The sequence below is a fragment of the Littorina saxatilis genome, unplaced genomic scaffold, assembly GCF_037325665.1.
Source record: "Littorina saxatilis isolate snail1 unplaced genomic scaffold, US_GU_Lsax_2.0 scaffold_548, whole genome shotgun sequence".
Classification (NCBI taxonomy): Eukaryota; Metazoa; Mollusca; class Gastropoda; order Littorinimorpha; family Littorinidae; genus Littorina; species Littorina saxatilis.
In genome coordinates this window covers 23862-50782 of record NW_027127191.1, presented here as the reverse complement: position 1 = coordinate 50782, position 26921 = coordinate 23862, and the positions used below count along the sequence as shown (strand labels likewise).

At 40.5% G+C, this 26921-nt stretch overlaps 2 long non-coding RNA genes across 2 annotated transcripts; one reads left to right on the top strand and one right to left on the bottom strand.

The window, feature by feature from the left end:
* Positions 1 to 6520: 6520 nt before the first annotated feature.
* Positions 6521 to 7839, top strand: LOC138955659 (uncharacterized). The gene is made up of 2 exons (XR_011452318.1): positions 6521 to 7140; positions 7747 to 7839. It is a non-coding gene; the product is annotated as an uncharacterized lncRNA (long non-coding RNA).
* Positions 7840 to 8781: 942 nt separating this feature from the next.
* LOC138955661 (uncharacterized) lies at positions 8782 to 25896 on the bottom strand. The gene is made up of 3 exons (XR_011452320.1): positions 25701 to 25896; positions 15025 to 15093; positions 8782 to 13754 (listed from the first exon to the last, which is right to left on the bottom strand). It is a non-coding gene; the product is annotated as an uncharacterized lncRNA (long non-coding RNA).
* Between the last annotated feature and the right edge of the window lie 1025 nt (positions 25897 to 26921).

Below are 26921 nucleotides of genomic sequence, written 5' to 3'. Positions count from 1 at the left end.
CACTGAATTGGTAATAATTCTGTATAAAGTAATTGAACATGTTTGTTTCGATAGACAGAACATGTTTTTGCAACACACAATTGTTTGTCATGAAAGTGAATGAGGGTACGTCTGTCAGTTTTAAATGTGACCGTGGTCTCACTTGAATATATTTAATTGATTCCTTCTTTGCTTGCATCTGAGTCTGTGTTGAATGTATGTGTAATGCTTGTGGTGACGTCATTGAGAGGGTTAGTGAAAAGAGTGTGATGTTATATACCCCTCAAGGAAATATTTCAACACACACACACACACACACACACAAACACACACACACACGCACAATCACGCACAATCACACACACACACACTTACACAAACACACACACACACACACACCCACATACACGCACACACACACCCACATACACGCACACACACACGCACACACACACACACACACACACACACACACACACGCACACACACACACACGCACTCACGCATTACTCGATTGAAGTCCTTCCTGATTCGGAGTTTTTACCGTCAACTTTCTAGAAATATTTCCTTAAACATATACTTTTTTCTGTGACAGGTTTGTCGTTCAAAGTTCACACTGTGTTACCCGAGTTAAACCGTAGGCTACGACCCTGTTAGAAGAAACGTGTGAACGTGTAGTGTAGTGACGAAGCTGTCGTTACAAATTACAAACAAACCATAATGGCAAGAAGAATGTTGTTAATGAGACAATCTAGTGTTCTGTGTTTCCTGACTTTGACAACGTTAGCTAGCAGCATCTCAAACTACTGTGAGTATGTCTCGCTTCTATGCCCGTCACACACACACACACACACACACACACACACACACACACACACACACACACACACACACACACACATATACACACACACACACATACACACACACACACACACAAACACACACCCGGTAAAGTGTCTGTTCCGCATCGTGTCCGTCAGCAGAAAGTGCGCGCACGGCACTGTTTCCTTTGAAATGCAATACTTAATAGAATGGAGTGAAGATCGAGGATATGAAGTCATCACTGAGATCACAATATCGTGAATATTTACATTGCAGGAACATACCATTCTTTTCATTGCAGGTACATTTGAATTCCCGAATCTGCACGACAGTCAGAGCATCATCTCATACAGCAACGAGAACATCAGACTTGAGTTTAGGGTTAACTCAACATGCAACACTTCTTTTAATGTTTACCACGTTTTTAAGGAAAAGAAGCTGTTTTGCACATTTTTTATCCAGAATGGAAGCTGTGGTGATTTTGCCAATAACAAATACTGTCGCTGCCCTAAGGAAGGATCTGACTTGTTTCGTGTGGAGATTCCTGCTGACAAAGGAGACAACAATACCTGGACATGGAAATCCAGGCCCTCTCTTATCAAGGAGCACAAGATACACATTGTGATTCTAGGTAAGGTAGGCACAAATACATGACATGTGCGCGCATTCAGACAAACAGACAGACAGACAGACAGATAAACAGACAGACAGCCAGACAGATAAACAGACACACACACACGAACACGTGCGCACGCACGCAGACACGCACGTATTTGCGCGCGCACGCACACACACCATGGCACACAATAACACACACACACACACACACTGACACACACACTGACACACACACACACACACACACACACACACACACACACACAATAACACAATAACACACCAACACACACTTGCATAGTGTAAATTAAATAAAAAAAAAGATGTCTTACGCGACACGTGTTGGTTTGGAAAAATCACACAAAGTAAAACACCTGTTTGCATCACATACAAGCAACGGTAGTTATATTAAAAGCAAAATATTCTGTTCACAACTAACAAGAGATTTCATTTCATGATTATAGGAATCATCAACAGACCAAATATTCATATCGTTTTTAATAACTCTGAACGGCACCTGCCCCTTTGTCAGGACTGAGTACGTTATGTTGACTGCAACATTACTGGTGGATTATTTTTTGCTGCAGAACTCACCTCCCCAAAGAGTCCAGAAACCACAGAACAAACGCTGATGACGTCTGAATCTATCAGTGTATCTTGGACGACTGTTGGTTCTGGCGATGAGCGTTTCTACACAGCACTCTTCTCCTCTGTACCTGGTATCATCATGATGACAGTGAACGCCGTTATCGTCGTGTCTTTCATCAGCCTTGTCATCTTCGTAATAAGACGTAAAGGTAACTGTAGCGCTTAGCTGGATATCTACATGTAGTTTAAGTAATGTTGTTGTATTTATATTTTTTCTGTGACTCTCACATCACATTGTGACCCTCCACCACGGAATGAGTCGCATGTCACCTTTGCATGATTTTCATATTTTTACATTTTCCTAACGAGTCTTTTATGCTCTATCCAGTGGTGAAAACCGTTTTAGAAAAGAGCGAACACTGTTTGAGTTATAAGCCTGTGACTAAGGTGACCCATACACTGTTACCAGACACTCCCCGGACTTATATTAAGCCTAGCGCAGAACCGCGCGAGGTGACATGCGACTCATTTCGTGGTGGAGGGTCACATATATACATATGCAGAAGGCAGGTATAAACAAATTAGGAGATTTGTTGGTAGTGAGGGAGGAGGGGGCGGAGGGTAGGTAAGGAAGGAGTATGGAGCGAAAGGGGGCGGGGCGGCATTGGGGGGGGGGGGGGGGAGAACCGGGTACTTGGGATGTAACGGCTGTCTCCATCCTCTGTGGTGTGCTGTCTCCAGGAGTGTAATCACACAGTTTCACGGATTTGAGGAGTTGCTCATACATTTCAACGCTAGTTTTCCTTTGATGAAAATCAAATCAAATCAAAAGATTGACTGCTTATGTTTTAAAATCATCAAAATCAAATCAAGTAAGTTTAGTTTTTGGAACGTTTAGTTCATGATAAACAAAACGAAACAATAACATGATCTCAGGCTGTCTATTTGAACAAACGAGAAATACTACCAAACAAATCATAACACAAGGATGATCAATTAACCTCAGATGTTGGGTGTGCTCCTTCAAAGAATGTAGGAATCAAGTTGTTTTTGAGGTTTGAGTTGATTTGATCAAATTGTGATAGGCCTGAAGTAGACACCTGACCCTGTTCAAGGCAAGGGCAGTGAGGGAGATGAAATAGGCACCGCCCACACAAAGCTGGCAACGGAAAAGTTGAGATCTCTGAGAAGTTACTCCCCTGCGACGAACAATGCTTGTGGGACTAGCGCGTCACCTTTAATTTGGTGATTTTTCAAACCAAAAACTAATTTTAATTCCTGACATTTCTCATACATCACAGGGAGACATCGGACGCGTCTGGCGCCACGAAATGACATTGCACTGCAAGAAATACAGGACCGCAACCAACAGCCACCCCATTCTCCACCAGCACAACCACAGCAGCAGAGACAACTGCCTGAGATACCCGGCCAGTATCAAGTTCCTTCCTCAGTTCCTGCAAGGTCTGGGCTGGATGCAAGGCGGCCTGTAGGCCGGGTGTCCCACGTGTACGAAGTAGTCGGTGGCGATCAGGAGGGAGAAGGTAGGTGATTGTGATATCTTTGAGTTTGTGATGAGATATTTCAGAGTTCGTGTTTGCTTAGTTGCTTGCAAGAGTAGATGTTTTGGAGTATTAACGTGTGAGGTAAGGATTTAGGATCATACACCAACCTCCAATGTTTACCAATTTAAGTAAGGTGACTCTTCAGTAGATCGGAGGCGCACGCACGCACACACACACACACACACGCACGCACGCACGCACGCACGCACGCACACACACACATACACACATTGGTTATAAATACACACGAGAGTAAGATACAGCATTGATTCTGAGGTATGTAGCATGCAGACTACAGAATGTTGTGTTTGTGTTGCAGTCCCTGAGGTCATAATGACAGAGCTACCTGGTACAAACCTCCACCCCAGACCACCAGCACAGGAGATGACCGCCGCACAGGCAAGCAAGCCAGGCATTGGGAATGGTCTCTACTTTCACATTCACCCCAATGAATAAGAGTTCCAGGAACTTGTGTTACTTCCTTATCTAGTAGTGTGCCAAGCTGGCAGAATGTCCGAATATCTCTGAAGTATTTACGGAAAGTTTGGAGGTGAGGACGGTGTGGCTAGGGGTTTGGGAGAGTGGAAGGAGAAAGACAAAGAATAAACGATGCTGTATGTTTTAATTACAGAACTGGTCTTTCATTTCTTAGTAAATGTAAAAAATGATGTTTTTTTAGTGCAATTCTTAATTCTTTGTTAATGTGATGTATTCTATGCCGGACACTACCTGGACTTTTCCCCCTTGTTTTCATAAGGACTGTTAAGTCTTTAGAAAAAAATGTATAACCCAATATAGTGTTATGTTTATTGTTTATTTATTCGAAATGGCTATGTTGCCGGTACCGGCAACGTAGCCTGTAAGCTACGTTGCCGGTACCGGCAAAATAACGATATGTTACGGTAGAGGCTATTTTGCCGGTAGAGGCTCTCTCTCTCTCTCTCTTTCCTCTCTCTCCTCTCTCTCTCTCTCTCTCTCACTCTCTCTCTCTCTCTCCTCTCTCTCTCTCTCTCTCTCTCTCTCTCTCTCTCTCTCTCTCTCTCTGAAGCTAGTAAAGTGAAAGTTACCGCCTGTGATTAAATACTCACCAATAAATGACAGTTTCTGATGGGAATTTCTTTGGGGGAGAGAAGTGTTCACTGATTGACAAATTTGAACTTTTATAGTGAGTTTTATTATCAACTCCACCTCGGACAACAATTGGCTTCTTTAGCTGCAGAAAACAACTTTGATTTCCAAGAGAAATTGAGCGTGTTAGATTTTGTTGTAAAAGTGTGGGGATCTGGAAAACATGTAGCGGTTGTGGAACTAGTGTATGATATGACAGTCGCCCCAAACCCACCAACAACAACACCACAGTCTCACGAGGATGGTTCATTCGCACCCAGGCCCTACGACGTCACACGAGGATGGTTCATTTGCACCAAGGCCTACGACGTCTCAAGAGGATGGTTCAGTCGCACCAAGGCCTACGACGTCTCATGTAGCGGTTGTGGAACTAGTGTATGATATGACAGCCGCCCCAAACCCACTACCACCAACAACAACACCACAGTCTGACGAGGAGGGTTCATTCGCACCAAGGCCTACGACGTCTGACGAGGAGGGTTCATCCGCACCAAGGCCTACGTCGACGTCTCTTGATAATGTGACGTTACCACCAAAATCCCGGAAGAGAGGCAGACCAAAAGGAAAAGTAATAAATGCTATTGGAATGCCTAGCCGGAAAAAATGCAAGGTTGACAAACCGTTCCCTTTTCAAAGAAGTCCTCGGTGGATCGAGACAGACAAATTCTGAGCTACTTTGTCGGTGAGGCAGACACAATCCGTGCTCTGAAAGGCGAACTTCAGAGGAATCCGTTTAGCAGTTACGTCTACTCGGCTGTACGGTCTTCTCTCCGTACTGTGTGTGCACTATGTGACGATGACTTGTTGAATACTCAATCTATTTCATGTGATTCATGTCTCAGATCCCTCCATCTGCAATGCGCTGGAAATCGCTCAAGACCAAAAACCAAGTTCTGGTTCTGCAGGAACTGCTATGAATGACACACACACACACACACACACACACACACACACACACACACACACACACACACACACACACACATACACACACACACACAGAGACATAGAGACAGAGAGTCAGCGGCAATGATCATAGAGAGAGAGAGATGTGACGATGACTTGTTGTATATTCAACGTCCGTATATTCAATCTATTTCATGTGATTCATGACACACACATAGAGACAGAGAGTCAGCGACAATGATCATAGAGAGAAAGATGTGACGATGACTTGTTGTATATTCAACGTCCGTATATTCAATCTATTTCATGTGATTCCTGACACACACATAGAGACAGAGAGTCAGCGACAATGATCATAGAGAGAGATGTGACGATGACTTGTTGTATATTCAACGTCCGTATATATTCAATCTATTTCATGTGATTCATGACACACACATAGAGACAGAGAGTCAGCGAGAACGATCATAGAGAGACAATAACCAGTATTTAATTCCTTGCATAGAGATCATCGCGGATATTTGCCAGTTTAATTAGTGTATTTGGTGTTTTAAGAGAGAGAGAGAGAGAGAGAGAGAGAGAGAGAGAGAGAGAGAGAGAGAGAGAGAGAGAGAGAGAGAGAGAGAGAGAGAGAGAGAGAGAGAGAGAGAAATATGGCTTTTATTCGTGTATAAGACAAGGTTGTAATTGCATTTGAAGTTTGCACATCAGAAATACAAATATTGAAGATTACTTGTGTATAATTGCCTTTGTGAGATGGAGAATCCGACTAGACGTTTCACTTTACTAGCTTCAGCAGAGTCCAACCGGCAAAATAGCCTCTACCGTAACATATCGTTATTTTGCCGGTACCGGCAACATAGCCTACAGGCTACGTTGCCGGTACCGGCAAAATAGCCATTGCCTTATTTATTTAGCAACTACTATTGATGCTAATTCTTAAATTTTGTTGTGCCCAAGTTGGAGAAAAAACGAGATACTTCAAACACGTCTGTTATAAAAACTATGAACACCTTACTTATGTTTAGTTATATGAAATAGTAAGTGAGACTATGATTCATCACACCTTCATTACCAGAACCCCCATGACCTCTTTTATAGCCACAAAAAAATCACAAACGTTAGAATTACTGTACTTTGATCTAGCTGTCTTTTAAGAAGATAAACAGAAAAGAGTTTATCTGTTTATCTTCTTAAAAGACAGCTGGGTCAAAGAACAGTGATTGTAACGTTTTGTTTTCTCATAAATACCATTCTCGTTTTTTTATTCTGAATTTTGGAACGTAAAAAGTCCATTGTTTCTGGATGTTTTCTCTTTAACAGTTGTGATCATTCCCTTCTCTTGTTGATTAATTGCATGTGTATCATGTTGTGTTTTGATAACAAGAATAGACCAAGCATCTGGATGTACACACACATACATATTTGTTAAAACGCTGTCTGGTTTAAACAGGTTTTATTCAAGAATTTCAAGTGACAATACCACATGCGTGAAAGTAAATCAAAGCAGCAAAACAAGCAATGCTTATGAGTGTGCTCTTATTTACTTTATTTGGTGTTTAACGTCGTTTTCAACCACGAAGGTTATATCGCGACGAGGGAAAGGGGGAGATGGGATAGGGGAAAGGGGGGAGATGGGATAGAGCCACTTGTTAAGTGTTTCTTGTTCACAAAAGCACTAATCAAAAAATGGCTCCAGGGGCTTGCAACGTAGTACAATATATGACCTTACTGGGAGAATGCAAGTTTCCAGTACAAAGGACTAAACATTTCTTACATACTGCTTGACTAAAATCTTTACAAACATTGACTATATTCTATACAAGAACCACTTAACAAGGGTAAAAGGAGAAACAGAATCCGTTAGTCGCCTCTTACGACATGCGGGGTGCAGAGAAATAAGGATGTGGAAAAGAAGACTTTTGGTAAGTGAAATAAAGGTGATGGATCCAGTCAGGTAGAAATAAGACAACAAGAAAAGAATTGGAAAACTGCAGGGAATAGTAGGGAGAGTTTTCTTGGAAGGAAATATAGGTGAAAGGACTGGTAAGGCAGAAATAAGACAAAAGAAGAGAAGTAAAGGGGTGGGGTAGCTCTGTTTAAACGCTCCCGCCGCGTGAAGGCGACCCCATGGGAGCTGTGCTCTTATGAACAGTATGTTTACAGTAAGGATTGGCGAACCATTACAATGTGCAAAGACTGGAACGATTTCAAGAAAATGAGAGTAATATGTAATAAGGAGAAAAAGAGATAACAAAAAAAGAAAAGCAAACCCCTTAAAAAACGAACACAAAACACACACACACACACACACACACACACACACACACACACACACACACACACACACACACACACACTCACACCCACCCACCCACACACACACACCCACCCACCCCCCCACACACACACACACACACGAACATGCACAAGCGCACTCACACACGCGCACACACACACCCATGCGCACGTTATAATATATTTCTTGAAGATGAAAAGTTTCTAATAAAAATATTTAAACAAGAAAAAAACCCACCCAGAGACAAAATGTAGTGGCAATGCATCGATAAAGAGAGCCATTAATATACAGGCAGCTAAATGTCATTATGAAGGGGGAGTGGTGGGGTAATCATGCATTTAGTTATCGTTATATGAAGAATTTAAAAAAACATTCATACAAATTCTTAATAGAAAATTAAAAGCAACAACACAGCAACAGCAAGATTTCAGGAGGCAGTTTACATTGCTGTCTAATAAAACTAGCAAACAAATAATAAGAAAAAAATCCCCCAAATTTACAACAAAAACGACAACAACAACAACGACCAAAAACAAAGTATATATGTAAAAACATGTACTACTATAACGATCAGAGCATTAAACACATTTGATTTTGGCAATGCCTACATTGCACATAATGGAATCTTAAAAAGGTAGGTATATAAATAAATTAATATAACAAGTATTCCCCGAAGTTGCAGATATAGACAGACTAGACACGGTACAGTAATAACAAGAATAAATAATTATGCCCTATTTACATGAAACATTACAAAATATCAAATCTCATATTTTTTTGTTACAATCAACACTTGTTTTTTGAATTTTTTTTTACGTATTTCCAACGAGAAGTTTAGCTGCATTAATCTCAGAACCAACCCCCCCCCCCCCCCCCCCCCCCCGTTTAAATAACAATGTCATTGTACACACAGTCTCATTGAAAAGACTAAAACAAAATCAATTGTCAGCTGCTTACGACAATGACTCTAAAATAGCCAAGAAAGTTTGAAAATCGAGGCGTTTTCTTTTGTTTGTTGTAACAGTGATACAGTAGTACCTGTGGTTTGCCATTGTCTCTTGGTCTATTAACAAATAAAATCTGTATGATAAGTCACTTGCAACGTAAAGTTATTTTTCGCTGGTATCCAGGACGTTCTTTAATCAAAGAAACCGCTTTAGTGTGTTCTTTCCAAACACATTTTAAACCAAATCAAAACGCACCTGATTTCTTTTTGTAAAAACTGTGGTTTTTAGACATTTTGTAACAAAATGTTAATCTCTTATGGCGATTTTAAGCATATGCTTACGCATGTTTCAACTCCGAGTGAGTTTTCAGTGAGATGCTATTATCATAAAGAAAAAAGTGGTACCACCATCTTTTGAGATGTTTTGTTGATCATTGCAATGCATAGTGATTTACTTTGTTTACTGTGTTTTATATTTACATGTGAGTCTCTATTTGGATTACAATCAGTTTTTTTGCAAGCGAATTCGTTGCGTTATGTGCTTTTCTTACAGTTTTGAGATTACATCCAGTACAAGGAATACACACTTGACTACATTCTAAACCAACACGTCTTACTTGCGTAATTGAAAAATTAACGCTTAAATAAAGACAACTACATGCCTTTTCATGATTGGTCCAAAACCTGCTATTGTCAACAGTTAAGACACACTATGAAGTATGCCTGCACACAGCTTTATCCATGTTTTAATTTTTGTAACCGACAAAATGCACCAAAGCAACTGTCCTCAAACCAAAAGTACCCACTGGCAACACACACACACACACACACACACACACACACACACACACACACACACACACACACACACACACACACACACACACACACACTTACACTCAGGCCAGGATATTAACTTGGGATTTTCTTACCAGTGCAGAAGTTGTAGTGAACACAGATCAATAACAAATAATGCCCATAAACATATTTCTTTATGTACACTTGTCACCACGTTTAACTGCAGAATTCTTTTTTTTTTCGCAATACGCTGTCCCTGATTCTTTTAGTGACTAGTCTCAGACAGACAATACTGTCCCGTACACATAAGAAGAAAAGGGAAGTAATTAAATGATCAAATATCCCGGCCATTACAGAGATCATGTTTCTTACCCACACAAAAAAAAGTATTGGTCGCAATAAAACAATTTCTAAATATATTATGTTTTGTCCGCTGTGGAAGACCTCAGGGTAATGCTTGTCCTTGCAAATCACATGCACCAGAATATGTACTTTTATCAACATCTCTAGATTATCAAGCAAATAATACCTTATTCTAAAGAAATGCACTATTTCAAAGAACAAAACGTACAGGAACAATAAAAAAACTAAAACACCCAAATCTACCAAACAAATAGGAAAACAAATAAAAACAAAATCCATGTTGCTTCGGTCGTACACAAAGAATGAAACCATTTACACATAAATAGATGCATTGTCAAGTTTATAACGGCGTACAAGTCTGAACAAAGCCTCACGTTTCTTTTTAATCAATCGAGTTTTGTAAAGGCTCAGTCCTCCCCTGAAAAAAGGTCTGTCACTCTTCCAGGCTTTTATGTAGGAAACACCATTAATGATAATAATAATAATAATGGACATTTATTAATCGCCGTTTCTCACAAGAGCTCACGGCGATTTACATATTAATTTCTGCCGTGTGAGATGGAATTTTTTACACAATATATCACGCATTCACATCACATTAGTCCTCTTTGACGTGCTACCACTTTTACTTCCTCCTGAATCGTCTTCGCTTCTCCTCGTTGAGATAATAAAGTGTTCTATGTCTATGTCTATGTTCTTGCAGGACATAGGGCATCCAAGTTCTTCTCAAATTCCAAGGGTCTATGGCTGCTTTATCTTTGTTGGCTCCTTAATTATGGTTTTAAATGGTCAAGCAGACTACGACCCCAGGTTTGCTTCAGACGCCCTCATATTCTCGTTTTTTGCCCCGGGCGAAAATGGGTCATCGGATCTGAAGCTCCCTGGCGGGTTTGGCCACATGGCATCATCAGTTCATCAGCCTCCCTAATTGAGAGCTGGGCTGAAATGCACGAAGCGAACATGGATTCCACCCAAATAGGTGGTATGAAGTCGAGGAGTCTGCTTGGTTGAAATCACAACAAATCTCAATCTCAACCAATCCGACGCACAGTATCGCTTCGTGCACATCAGGCCTGGTTCTCCCGCGAACTGAGTTGGCAGTTTTTGTAACCGTTTTTTTTTTTACACGAATGAAATATTAACCCATTGCACAACCTCAGCTTGGAGGACCAGGGTGCCCGACCATTTTTGTTAGACATGCCAGGAGTACACGATTCCCCCTGACGCGTAGCTCTACTGGTTGTCAAGGTGTGCAAGCTGTCCCACCGCATCAAGGCGGAGCACCGTTGAGGCATGTCCACTTTGACACATACCAAAAATGAACAGTATCACTGCTTCCTGTACCGATTTGCAATGTTTTGGTGAACTACTTTCGCAGATTGACACAAGACGCTTTTAAAAAAGTAATTCTCTTTCAACATGGAGGAATGGTTTTATTTCATGTAAAAGCCTGGGAAGCTCTGAGATGATAACTCGAGTCGTTTATACGGAAGGGACCGTGCCTTAGCATGACGTTATTAGAAGTTTTTGTATCATGTGTATCTCCTTTTTCTTGATAGCTGAAATAATACTAACTTTCTATGATAACGTTTTGTACAGTTGATATTCAAAGTTGCTCCAAAATCGTATTGCCTGAACATTAATGGTATTCATATCTCTTGAAAAATAATAATGAAAGCACAACACAAACAACAACCCCCAAACATACACACGGAAATTACTCACTTGACACAGTGGTCAGGAAAACATTGCCATCTTGTAAATCGTGTACTAAATAATAAACAATAAATAGCCGACCAAAAGCCCTGCTACATTGAATTGATCTTTCCATTTACCAAAGTATTTTTGTGGAATACATAAATGCCATAAATGACCCTATGCCAATTTAGCTCGAATTTAAGAAAAGACAATATCCATAGAATAGTTCGTAGAAATATCGTACAAAAGAACACAGTCCGAATTCATTTGTGATAATGAAGAAAATATTAAAAAAAAACACACCACTGGTACACTTAGCAGATAAGATAAGATGAGATGAGATGAGATGAGATGAGATGAGATGAGATGAATGTTGATCTTTTGAAGGTTATAAAGTAAGCACACAAACATTCTGTTTAACATCCAGCCCTCGCACGATGACAGATTATTCGACATTTCACAAATAAACGTTCATACACTGTAAAGGCCACAAAAAAGCACGAAGACAAAATGGACACGAGAAAAATGGCAAACAAAACATAATGCATGCTTGAAAAGCACAATCAGAATACAGGCATGAACTATTACACAGAGAGTAATCGTTAAATCGAAATCTTACGCCATTATAGATCGCTTTAGATCTGGGTCTCACGTGATTCAAGAGATTTTGGAAAATGAAATGAGAGAGAGAGAGAGAGAGAGAGAGAGAGAGAGAGAGAGAGAGAGAGAGAGAGAGAGAGAGAGAGAGAGAGAGAGAGAGATTCCTGTACGGCCCTTATAGTGTATCTAATCCGCTTTTCTCCCAAGAATCTCATCGGGGAGTCAAGCAGAAGGGAGAAAAGAAAGCACGTAAATGTGCATGTAAGTATGAATATTTATGTTCATATCGTTTGGTTTAGTATATATATGCGTGCGAATTAATATGTGTATTTTCATTTGTTATATAGAGAGATTGAAAGAGCGATAGGCTAGGATCGATGTCTAAGGCAACGCCTTTTCTTACAACATATCCTTACATTCAAGACACAATTCTTATAAATTAGAAACAAACGAACGAACGAACGAACGAACGAACGAACGAACAAAACAAACCAATAAGCAAACAAATAAAATAAAAACAAGCGAACAAACAACTGAAAATTTTTCCTACAAGCAAGCAAAACCCTACAAAATTTTGATAGAAGCAATGCACACGAAGACGAAAGAGAGCGAGCGAGAGAGAGAGAGAGAGAGAGAGAGAGAGAGAGAGAGAGAGAGAGAGAGAGAGAGAGAAGAGAGAGAGAGAAAGAGCGAGAGAGAGAGAGAGAGAGAGAGAGAGAGAGAGAGAGAGAGAGAGAGAGAGAGAGAGAGAGATTCATGTACGGTCCTTACAGTGTATCTGATCAGAATGCACAAATAATGTTTGTATCATGACTGATTTCTGCATATTGACAAACAACACGAAATGATGGTTAAGGCACAGGACAGCTCCATTAAGTCCCGCAAAGCAGGATAAATGCAAAAAATTGAGTCACCTGAGTATACGATGTTTCTCTGAAGGTAGGAATAAAACATGAAGGACTTTCGTCCACCGAGTTTAGTAAAACTACTGGAGGAACACTGATTAGCTCAACCTGACAGTTGGTAGGCAAAACGAAAAATGACTAGCTCGGGGAGCAATTTACAAGTCAGGAATTATGTTCTGGTAGATTGCTGCGCGAAACCCCCACTAAAAAAAAATAAAAAAATAAAAAAATGATTTGGTGGAGCATGCACTGAGTACCATGACACATTCCCAGGTATTCTTTGTCCCACAGGAAATGAAGTCCTTAAATTAAGAACATCCACGATCAAAATGCACAGTAACTCTGCACTTGGGTTGTCTGATCTCCTTCATGCGCCCCTCGCTGGGTCGTCTTCCCTTGTACTTTTGTGACGTTCTTGTGGTTGTCTTTCTGTCGGGGTAAGTTCTTTTACACTGTGGAGCTGCTGATTCCACCAAAACCCTCCTTCCTCCTTTCCCAGACGGACTTGGGACCGGCCATGGTGGAGTTGAAGGTGCCTTTGAAATAAAGTTAAGAAATAGTTTAGTACTGATCTTTTGCACGTTACTGCACAAGGACAAATGAGAAAGCCAAGGTGTGACTGAGATAAGTGAGATGTTTGCATACTTTCATGCAAAAAAACCCACATGAGTTTATTTCAATGAAACATTTTGAGTACTCAGAGTAGGATAATGCTTGAAGGCACAGTAAGCCTCCCGTAAACCATCACAGAGCTCCCCGAGCGTCTACATACAGTACAAGCATACTTCCATTTAAACGCTCACCGAACGGGAACATCCTGGCTGCTTTCTGTCGAGCGTGAGAAATGTTCAAAGAATTTATTTTCGTGGACTTGGCCCTTACAACAATGGCGCCTCGTTTTGGAGCTGGACGGCTGTGATGAATATCCCGGAAATCACGCCCGGACAGTAAGCCTCCCGTAAACCATCACAGATACTGTCAGGCTTTTACACACAGTACAAACACCCTTCCATTTGAACGCTCACCAAACGGGAACATCCTAGGTGCCCTGCGTAAAGAGCGAGCAATTTTTAAAGAATTAATTTTGCAGATTGTCTCGAACACTTTTTGGACCCATCCTGAACTCAGGTCAAAAATGAGTTACTTCCCTTAAACTGGCGATAGCCGTGGATCGATGATTATCAGAATGTTTTTGGACCGTGGTGCGTTTTTGCGCTAGACCTAACTTTTAAAATCTAAATAATAAATTGACAGCTTGTTACACAAACATTCTTTAATCATAAAAGAATTCTTTTTTCATCAAGACAAGATCAGTGCAATTCGAAGTTGTGAAAGTTTGAAAAAAGAAAAGCCCGTCAGCAGGGTCACGCAAGGGTCGTAGCAGACGACGCCGGGTTTACGCGGCATATCGCCGTTCCTCTCAACAGTGAAAAGCCATCGCTAGAGTTCTTGTGAACCACAGCCGTTTGTTTCGTGCATAAAAACGTGCTATTGTAGATAAGCTCACATTGAGTCGCATTCAAATGACTAACTGACGACTACATTGTGAAAAAGGGAAACTGGATCACACGGGTTCACGATGGCTCAGGGGTAAGATAAACCAAGCAAAAATAAATTCTTTGAAAATTGTTCGCTCTTTACGGAGGGCACCTAGGATGTTCTCAATCGGTGAGTGTTTAAATGAAAGGGTGTTTGTACTGTGTGTAAAAGCCTGACCGTATCTGTGATGGTTTACGGGAGGCTTACTGTGCCTTTAAGAGATTAAATCTGGTCGCATTTAGGTACAAAATATACACTTTTACATACCATATTATACTTCAGCTGGAGCACTCCATATGCAATTCTTCAGGAGCGGGAACACGAGTCTCTTTACATCTGTTGGGAAGCAGAGTTGGTCAAAAGTCAAATCACGGCGAAATAGAGAGAGAGGAGAGAGAGAGAGAGAGAGAGAGAGAGAGAGAGAGAGAGAGAGAGAGAGAGAGAGAGAGAGAGAGAGAGAGAGAGAGAGAGAGAGAGAGAGAGAGAGAGAGAGAGAGAAACTGAAACTGAAACTGAACTTTATTACCAAAGGATAGAGGTTTTAGGCAAAGCCTAATCTTACAACCTGTCCCTTATACAAACACTTAATACAGACGCACAGAATATAGATAGTAAAATTGACAAGGTTATTGTTTCTTACAGACGTACATAATGTAAATAGTAATAAGAAAAAGGGTTATGGTTTTGTATACACACTCAAAAATGGAAAAAAACAATATAGTGTGGAAATTGCAGCATAGCATAGTTGCAATAATGCATTGCATATAAACATCCAAAACAACTAATAACAAAATGGAGAAAAAAAATGTGGGGAGGAATTGTCCCGATCATTTGCATGTATATCATTATCAATACATACACATAAAGAACAAATCAAAATACAAACATAACTTGACTAAATGTAAAAAGCACTAAAATATCAGACATGAAAAGTGTTCTATTTACCCATTAGGCCTGAGCGGGAATGAAACTGGCGCCTAAACGTTTTCACAGAGGAGGCATTTCGGAGGGGTAGGGGTGTGGAATTCCATAGAGACGCTCATGAGAAGGCTAAACTTGACTTATACAAGTCTAGACGAGGGATGGGGGGGAATCAGGTTCTGGGACCCATATCTTTTTGTGGTATGTCTAAAATGTAATTTTAAATATCCAGGAACATTATTGTTAATTACTTTGTACATAAAGACAGCCTTGTTTAGCGTCAACTGATCTTTCAAGGGAAGGAAATTAAGGAGCTTTAATTTATCATCTGTTGGCTTATTTGACTCATGCAGAATTAGTTTTGCAGCACGGCGATGAAGAGAATTGAGTCGTTTGAGATGAACATCACTGCAGTTATCCCAAAGTGTTGAAGCAAAGTTGATATGGGGCATTATGTGGGCGTAATAAAACAACTTGAGTGCTTCCACATCGGCATAATGTCTTAATTTAGACAATAAGTACAAATTTTTAGATACTAATTTGCAAATTTTACTCAAGTGAGTTTGCCATTTCAATTCTTGATCAACGGTAACCCCTAATAATTTATGCTCTTTAACTTGTTGCACTTGAGTTGAATCAATTGACAGTTGAAGCTGTAAGGGTTTTAATTGGTGTTTTTGTCTAGTTGTAATCACCATACTTTTCGTCTTAACAGGGTGGTTAATCATGGCATTTGTGGTGCGCCATTAAGTCATCTCATCTATACTTGTTTGAAGACTGAGATTGGTTGACGGCTACCAAGGACTTCTGACTGGTGTGGATTGATGAATCATCCGCAAAGAACTCACATCTTACTTTCTCATCTGACACATGTAGAGGTAAATCATTTATATAAATACAGAACAATATAGGTCCTAATACAGACCCTTGAGGCACACCACTTTTGACAAAATCATTCGACGAAGTTTTACAGTTGATGAATACATATTGTGTCCGTTTTGAAAGATATGATTCGAAGAAGGCACAAGCAGAGTCATCTTTTAAGTAGCATTGTAATTTCTTTAATAATAAGGAGTGGTCTACAAGGTCAAAGGCTTTTTTAAAGTCCAGGAATAACGCTCCTGTTACTTCGGACTCATTAATAGCTGATAACCAAGTTTCACATAAAGAGCTGAGAGCAGTGTGGCATGAATGCTTAGAGCGAAATCCAGACTGAAATGGATGAAACAAATTCATTCGTTCCATATATTCCAGTAAATATTTCTGACTATGCTTCTCCAAAGGCTTAGATAAAACAGGTAAGAGGGAAATTGGTCGAAAGTTGTTAGGGTCCGTAAGATCCTTGCTTTTTGGGAGTAATTATGTATGGTAAAGCAAGTGTGAGCTTGTGACCGACGACAGTTACGGTGCACATACACTTGTGTACATCCGTTTGAACTTGTGAACTCGGGTACCCCTGTACTATCGGGGATCCACTAAGGTTTCCGAGACTGTGTTTTTTGGTAGTGAAATGGTCTTGTGGAAGGGCCGATTCTTAAATTTGCATAGGTAAAACGATTGTTTTTTGGTATACGTTTCTGGAGTAAAATTGTGATTAATGTTTTTGTGAACAAGAAACAATTGACAGGTGACTTTGTTCCATCTCTCTTTTTCTCTCCGCCGCGATGTGATTTTGAATAGTTGAAGGTGATGTTAAACACCAAGTAGAGAAAATCAAGGTACTCGACACCCCTCGAGTCGAAGTGTGTTAACCTTGTGACGCAGGCTGTGGGCGCCGCTGAGACGTTCTTTCTGCCTGGAATTTTGAAGTGAGACAACGTGTATTTTGTCGCGTGTGTTTCTCTTGACGCCGGTGTGTGACATGTTTGGTCACAGGCTGAAATCCTTTGGGATGTGAGGAATTCTGTTGCTGGTAGGTTAATACAATTTTCTTTCTGTAATTGGGTAAGCAGTGAGAAGAAGAGTATGCTGCTTGGGGAAGGATTTATTTGAATATTCATGAAGACTGTTTTGTGAGTTGAATGTTTGGGAAAACTTTTGTTTATTGAATGCTTTAGAAAACCGTTTGAGAGAACGGTATTGTAGGTATGTTATTTGATAGGAATGATGTGTTTTGTTGTTCAAAGAGTTAGTTTGTGGTGGTTGAAATTGTTGAGTTGTTTACGTATGCTTACGGCGTGCATTCTGTGGTTTGCAGGATGGCAGAGTGTGCGACGGGGTTCTTTCTAGAGGGGTGTAGTTAGATTCAGGTCTTTTCTTTTTAGAGGGGTGTAGTTAGATTCAGTTAGTTCTTTGTAGATGGGGATTTCGTAGATTGGTTTTCGTAGACTGGTTCTCGTAGACTGGTTTTTGTGGACTGGTTTTCGTAGACTGGTTCTCGTAGATTAGTTTTCGTAGACTGGTTCTCGTAGACTGGTTTTCGTGGACTGGGTTCTGTAGACTAGTTTTTGTTAGAGGGGCTCAGTGAGTTTTTGTAGATTTTGGTTTTTTTAAGAATTGTTTTTAGGTTGTTTTTTTAGATTTTGTTTGTTTTAGATTAGAGTTTCATTGTGTTTTTTGGGTTAAAGTGGAGAGTGAGGATTTAGAGTAGAGTTTTAGAGTGTAGTTTGGAGGAAGGATTTAGTGTGTTTTTAAAGTGTAGCTTTAGAGGGAGAATTTAGAATATAGTTTTAGAGTGAAGAATTGAGAGCGTTGTTTTTGGAGTTGTTTAGTCCTGTTGTAATACATTGGAAGTTTTGTATTTGAAAGTAAACCCCCGTTATCCCACACATTCCCCTTTTCATCTTATGGAATAAAAGAACCTGGTAATATAACTTGTGTCAGTTGCTTTGAGTGTTTGTGCTCGGTGAGAATGGGTAAAGTAAATTGGCACTCGGTTACACAAGTTTGAGCAACCGGACAGGAATCTTATCGGGACCCATTGACTTTTTATTCGCCATCTGTTCTATCAGTTTTCCAACCTCGTGGACAGTAATGGGTGGAATAGAAAACGTTTCGTTTTGAGTCAACTTTCGTCCACAACATGTTGTCTAGAGAGACATCATTATCAACGGACTTATTCTGCGTGAGACAGGCTTTCAGTTTCTCTGCGAGCGAAATAAAGTGTTGATTAAAATCTTCTGGAGTTATTTGTGACGGAGAATTGGTCGATCTCTTTCGAGATTTATCAAGAACTTCATTCATTGCTCGCCAAATTGTAGAAGTATCTCTCTTGTCAAAAAGCAATTTATTAAAATAATCTGCTTTTGCTTGCCTTACCGTTTTCAAAACTTCATTCCTTTGTAATTTGTACTCGCTTTTCATGTTATGTTCTTTAAAGAAATCACGCAACGCCATAGCCTCAATAATGTCCGATGTCAACCAAGGGGGCAGGTGGGGATGTTTCACTCTATGCTGACGTAGTGGAGCGTGTTTATCAATAATGGAACACAAAATCTCATGGAAAAGATTGCAAGCATCATCTGCGTTACTGCAATTAAATACGCTTTGAAACGGCGCTCGATTAAGATCACAGAAAAAGGCAGACTCGTCAAAGTATTTAAAACTTCTGTACTCGATAGTTGTATGACCTTTGTGAGCACTGTGATTTGGGCAATCTCAGAACAATCGAGCAAAAAACAGAATAATGATCACTGAAAGTGGAGTGTACTACTTGTACATTTGAAACAGTGGTCTTATCATCAGTATAAATGTGATCAATAAGGGTAGATGAATTATTGGTTTCTCTGGTAGGGGTTTTAACTAGCTGGTGAAGACCAAATAGAGCAGTGGTTGAGCCCCAAGTTGATTGGGGTCTCTGTAAATTAATGTTAAAATCACCAAGCAATAGTACATTCTCATCCCGACGTTTTGCTCTGTCCATCATTGAAACAAAATCATCATTCCAACTTGTTGTTTCAGCAGGATTCCGATATATATTATAACATATTAACAAAGGCGAGGATTTACCATTTTTCAACTCCACCCACAAACATTCCACATTTTCATCTTCAAGATCGGCCCTTCGCTTCACAATGCCAGCAATAGACCAATGGACATACAGAGCAATACCTGTTTGGCCAGTTCGTGCACTATCGCGTCGTAAAACAGAGTAATTTAGAATATCAATCAGGCTGTCCGAAACACGCGAATCTAGACGTGTTTCGCAAACACCAAAAAGATGTACGAGCTGTGGTTGTTTGTTCAACAATACACAAACATCAGGCACTTTGTTGACTAAATGTTCAAATGCCCGATACGGAGAGAAGAATCCTCCGTTGACATTAGACAATATTGCTATTTCATATGTTATGTGGATTTCCATTGGTCAATTGGGCAAAACTGAACTCAGTGCAAAAGTGATATCGACAACATTTCCGTCGATATCAGTTTTGATATCGACGACCTCTTTATTGCTTCCCCACTTCAAAAACAAAAACACCTAAATTTAAAAACAAACAAATATATATGAAAATGTAATTATCCCAGAATTTAGTTGAGCAAGCGACTAAAGACTTTTTGAAAGGAAAGACATTTTAAAATACTGAAAAGTACAAGAAAAGAGTGAACAAAAAGAAATAATAATCAGAGGGAGGAATATGGAACAGCCAAAACTGAGACAAATACTTTTGTAATTTCTTTACAGAAAATACAAAATGTCCAGAGAATTAGCAATATATCTAACATTGTCTGACTGTGTGATGATATCTTCTGCCATTGGTCTGTTTCGACAGTGATATAGAGATTACACAACGTCATCGAGTGAGAGACCGAAAAATATTGAAACTCTCGGATGATTTTTTTGTGGTATCAACCGAGACCGTAGGTCGAGGTTGATACCACACAAAAAAATCATCCGAGAGTTTCAATATTTTTTGGTCCCTCACAAGATGACGTTTGTGTAATTTGTGTATACAATGATAAATTGATTGTATACAATGATCAATCTCTATACCTTCCTGTCACTGGAAGCAGCAACACTTGAAAGCATAAGTTCCCTTGACAAAACGTCATTTATGATTGGCGTCATCTATGAATGACGTCACTGTCTAGACAAGACAAGTGCCGGTATCGGCAAACCTTGTCGCGGCAAAGGCGTGCCTTGATACCATTGAGATCATAGGAGATGCACAGCAGTGCCGATACCAGGTTTCTTTAGCTTCACTTTAAAATGATATCAGAACGATAGTTATTCACTTGAAAGTGAACACAGGAGAGTTGTATACATCAAAATCTCGACCTCCGGTCTCGATTTTGATATCACTGTCTCAACAGACCGTCATAGCAGAAGATATCATCACACAGTCCGTCAATATTGGGTAAAAGTGTAATATTAGAACAATTTAACAGCAACAACAAAATATGCAAAAATTCAAGCACAAAATGGGAAGAAGATTGAACAAACAAACAAAAAAAGAAGAGAAAGTGAGACAGTTGCGCAGCCCTAATGACTCACATACACGCGCACACACAAACACTTACTCCGATATAAGATCAAAATTAATGAAGGGAAGAAACTTGACCAAAAATTAAACAAGAAGGGCAAAGCCCATACGACTCACATGCTTGACCTTGACCTTTACATGACCTTGACCTTCAGCTAAACCTAGCAATGACATCATACACTAAGAACTGCTTTACACATTTTTCCTACCAAAATACATGTGACCTTGACCCAAGGTCATCCAAGGTCATGCAACACAAAGCTGTTAATTCAAGACATAGGAAGTACAATGGTGCTTATTGGCTCTTTCTACCATGAGATATGGTCACTTTTAGTGGTTCACTACCTTATTTTGGTCACATTTCATAAGGGTCAAAGTGACCTTGACCTTGATCATATGTGACCAAATGTGTCTCATGATGAAAGCATAACATGTGCCCCACATAATTGTTAAGTTTGAAACAGTTATCTTCCATAGTTCAGGGTCAAGGTCACTTCAAAATATGTATACAATCCAACTTTGAAGAGCTCCTGTCTTTCTTTATTTGGTGTTTAACGTCGTTTTCAACCACGAAGGTTATATCGCGACGAAAGAAAGGGGGGAGATGGGATAGGGGAAAGGGGGGAGATGGGATAGAGCCACTTGTTAAGTGTTTCTTGTTCACAAAAGCACTAATCAAAAAATTGCTCCAGGGGCTTGCAACGTAGTACAATATATGACCTTACTGGGAGAATGCAAGTGTCCAGTACAAAGGACTAAACATTTCTTACATACTGCTTGACTAAAATCTTTACAAACATTGACTATATTCTATACAAGAACCACTTAACAAGGGTAAAAGGAGAAACAGAATCCGTTAGTCGCCTCTTACGACATGCGGGGTGCAGAGAAATAAGGATGTGGAAAAGAAGACTTTTGGTAAGTGAAATAAAGGTGATGGATCCAGTCAGGTAGAAATAAGACAACAAGAAAAGAATTGGAAAACTGCAGGGAATAGTAGGGAGAGTTTTCTTGGAAGGAAATATAGGTGAAAGGCCTGGTAAGGCAGAAATAAGACAAAAGAAGAGAAGTAAAGGGGTGGGGTAGCTCTGTTTAAACGCTCCCGCCGCGTGAAGGCGACCCCATGGGAGCAAGAGCTCCTGTGACCTTGACCTTGAAGCAAGGTAAACCAAACTGGTATCAAAAGATGGGGCTTACTTTGCCCTATATATCATATATAGGTGAGGTATTAAATCTCAAAAACTTCAGAGAAAATGGGAAAAATGTGAAAAATAGCTGTTTTTTAGACAACATTTATGGCCCCTGCGACCTTGACCTTGAAGCAAGGTCAAGATGCTATGTATGTTTTTTGGGGCCTTGTCATCATACACCATCTTGCCAAATTTGGTACTGATAGACTGAATAGTGTCCAAGAAATATCCAACGTTAAAGTTTTCCGGACGGCCGGACAGCCGGACGGCCGGACGGCCGGACGGACGGATGGACGGACGGACGGACGGACGGACGGACGGACGGGGGGGACGGACGGACGGACGGACGACTCGGGTGAGTACATAGACTCACTTTTGCTTCGCATGTGAGTCAAAAATTAAAGGGAGGATACAATCAGTGAATCCCCAAACCTAGGACAAGGGCCTTTGCAAAAATACGAAGACAATGCAGTAAACACAAGCGCAGCTGCCCGGTCTTCACTTTAGATAATGGGAAGGGAGGGGGCACGATTATGCCTCAAACAATCGAAGATTGCGTGGCCGTAACCGGTTTCACACACTGGAGGCAACAAGGTCCGTTGTACAGCAATCCAGGTCAACACAGTGTCTTATACAACAGCCAAACTCACTTTAGCGAGCTCAATGTTCTGATGAAACACATAATGTTCTGATGAAACACAAAATGTTCTGGTGAATCAATTAATGTTCTCATTAAACACACGAGTACGTTTGACACCGCAAAACACAGTTTAACCGCGGTAAACGTCGACACAATTCTGAAGATTTATATGTTTGAAGATCAGAAAACAAATCATATGGGAAGGGAACAGTCACAGTGCACCAGCACGTGTTTTAAAGTCCGGTCACAAGAAAAGGAACAGTTTTTGATTGGTTTTTGCTCTTTTCCTTTCCTCCTCCTCTCTCTCACTTATTTCTTTCACACTCAAGCATGTGCACACACACACACACACACACACACACACACAAACACACACACACACACACACACACACACACACACACACACAAACACACACACACTACTCCACTCTCGTTAAACAGATCATGGCAGGTGACAAGCGACTTGAGGGCTACTTGCCCAGGGAGCGATGAAGTGTGACGATGGGGCGACCCAGGGCGCTCCATATTGTCTGTGAGGAGCAGGGTAGCCAGGTGCATAGTACATGGGAGGTGGGTAAGGGAATGGAGGATAGTAGGGATTATACATTGATGAGAAAGGCATATGTGGTGATGGGGGCATGGGCTGAGTGTGACTCACAGGTTCATCACTCATTGCTTGATGTTGCAACCACATGGGGAGTGGCGGCTGTCCGGTTGACGGGTGTCGCTGTGGTGCCTGCTGCATCCGCTCCTGGGTATGCAGAGTCTGCCACGGGGCCGGACGAGCAGCAGGCTTCTGGTTGCGCTGGTCCTGGTCGCTGTGCTGTCGCTCATCTGCCTTGCTAGAAGGGGTGACTTGTGATGGTTGCTGCAGGCCTTGTTCAGATGGCGACGTCCTTGTGTTCTGTTTGGTCACGTTGGCGTAGGATGCGTGTTCCTTTTTAGTGTCAGTGCTTGCTTCATAAAGCACCGCTTTTGCTTCTCGCAGCAACAATGACAGTCCTCTCGCAGAATAATGGACTTTGTCCGCAAGAAGGCCAGGGTTTATCTTCCCTTGTTGGTTCCTTTTCCAAACGGACTTCAGAGACAGAAAGGATACTCTCCACAAATGTTTGCCAGTTCGCTGTTTATCTTGGAGAGAGAGAGAGAGAGAGAGAGAGAGAGAGAGAGAGAGAGGGAGAGAGAGAGAGAGAGAGAGAGAGAGAGAGAGAGAGAGAGAGAGAGAGAGAGAGAGAGAAATTGACAATGACAATGACAAATTCTTTACTAACGAGGGTAGTGGAATATAGCAAACATGTGCTTTTTACATCCAGCCCTCGCCCATGGGATGGTTTAATCTAGTGATAATACGTTTTAAAAATGTTGGAATATCAATTAAAGAAGTAATAAAAACAAACGACAAACAAGCAAACGATTAACAGACTAAACAAACAAACAAAAATATACATACAAACGAACATGACATATTATTGTCAAAGGTATAATGAAAACTGTTTCAAGCAACAAAAAACGTGTGAAACTTCGAGGGAAGAAAATAATCCGTGAAACTGAGGAGTCAATGAAGCAACTACGTTGCAAGTAATAGCAATGTAGCATCGTTACATAAGTCATGTTATGAAATTAATTAGGTACATTTATCTACTGAAACGTGTAAAAGGTACAAATAAGGCATCAACAATATAAACATGCTCAGGCTAAGTGAGAACGAAATGTGAGAATGAGAAATATCTGTCTTTAAAAATCTTGGCATTGACAGAATGTTTGAGACCGCTTGGAAGTGAATTCCAAAGATTAGTCCCCGAAAAGAGTAGGCTGGACTTACAAAGATCTATACGGGGCCAGGGAGCATACATTTTTGTCGGGTCTCTTAAATTGTGGGAAGTGAATTGATAAGAAAGAGGTGCAGGCGCTCTTCCAATTATGAGTTTATGCATCAAAACGCCTTTATTGTACATGAGTCTGAGAGAGAGAGAGAGAGAGAGAGAGAGAGAGAGAGAGAGAGAGAGAGAGAGAGAGAAAGAGATAGAAAGAGAAAGAGAGAGAGAGAGAGATAGAGAGGTTGAGAGAGCGAGAGAGAGAGATAGAGAGGTTGAGAGAGCGAGAGAGAGAGATAGAGAGGTTGAGAGAGAGAGAGATAGGGAGAGAGAGAGACAGAGAGAGAGAGGAGAGAGAGTGAGAGAGAGGGGGGGAGAGAGAAAGAGCATGGGAGAGGGTGAGAGATAGAGAGATATTCAAGGGGGTGTGGGTGGGGATGTAGAGGGGTGATCAGTAATATAGGTCACATGTTTCTATTAATAGACAATCGCATATCTCTCTCTCATACACACACACACACACGCACACGCACACACAAAAACACACACACACACACACACACACACTCACACACACACACTCACACACACACACACTCACACACACACACACACACACATGCACGCATGTACTCTCTCACTCACTCTCTCACTGAGATGTTAGACAGCATGTACAACTATCAGATTGAAACCAGGCATTTTTCCTCGAAATCGTATATTTCTGTTATTTTTCTAACGCATGTATTCAGTATAGATTTTTTTGCAAGTCTCATTCCAAAACTCAGGTTTCATACGTTATCTTGTAACAATTATCTCTTCTTACCAATCCTTGAATTTACATGAGACTTATATTTTATCTCACTCTCAACTACCTTTTCTGAGGCTTAGGCTATACTGTCATAAAAAGAAGATAGCACACGATTCAGATCAAGATCAGTTGCAGTGGTACTTACCTATTACATGGTAGCCGTTTCCTCATCAACACAACCAGTAAAACCACAGCGAGGACGGACACAGCGGACAGAAATGCAACGTATATTGTACAGGGGCAATCTGGTGGACACACTCAAACAGTAACAGAAACAAACTGAAAGGTAATACATTGGCAATTTCAATAAAAGTCAACCATTTTGAAAGTCACAGCAAAACACCAGGGAATTTACGCGATAAAAATGCTTAGAATGGATAACTACTCCAGTTATGTGCCTAATTGAGTAGGACTAATGACATTATCATGGACTACTCTCACGTGGTTTCACCTCATTAATCAAAGTGAGCATGATACTAAAATACCACTCAGGTTATCAGAAACACAAAATGTGCCTTTATATCTCAAGAAAACTTGTCGAGTAATTGCGAGTAAGTGAACCACGCGAAGCATTGTAGTTACCAACCATTTAGGTTATCAGCACCGTAAAGTACCTTGGAAGAGCCAAGTATCAACCACCTACTTTTGGTTAAAAACTGTGTATCGGGTGTAGTACCTCGTAAACGCCCACCCCCACGATTGTTTCAACGGCGTCCAAAACTCGGAACACAGTGCGGAAATATCATTCAATATTCATTGACAATTTTAACTTTCATGCTTTTATTGTTTCAGTGCAAGCGGGTCAGTTACACTGTTTAATCCAATAACGGAGGACTGTTGTTTTGAATTTAATTGAGCGACATAAGCCCCTGTGCAAAAAAACCCAGGAATAGAGTCAAACGATTTCTAGTTGACGATGGTAAGCAGGTGAGTGGTCTGCCCCTGGGCCGCTATACTTTTGTTCGGTGGGATATATATATATATATATTTTTTCTTTTATCGTCTCTTCAGCTGAAATTAGAAGCAAATGCATGTCACCGCAACAAACTCTTTCATTCTAATCTGTATATATGCCAATGGACGAAGAAAAAGTGAGTCTTTCTTATGAAGCAAGATTATTTCAGACTAATTTACTCCTCCAAACATCCTTGAATGGCAACATTTAAATGATATTAATAGAAACGCACCACCGTCAGCTTTTAACAGATACTGAAAGGCAGAAAGTTGGATTTGATATCTTATCACACAATGTGATCATTTAGCAAACTTGGACTGAATTTAGATTGGGACCAACTTACTCTTATAGCAGTTAGGCCAGAACTATTACTGTTAGTATGTATGGCATACACGATAAATCATAACCAAA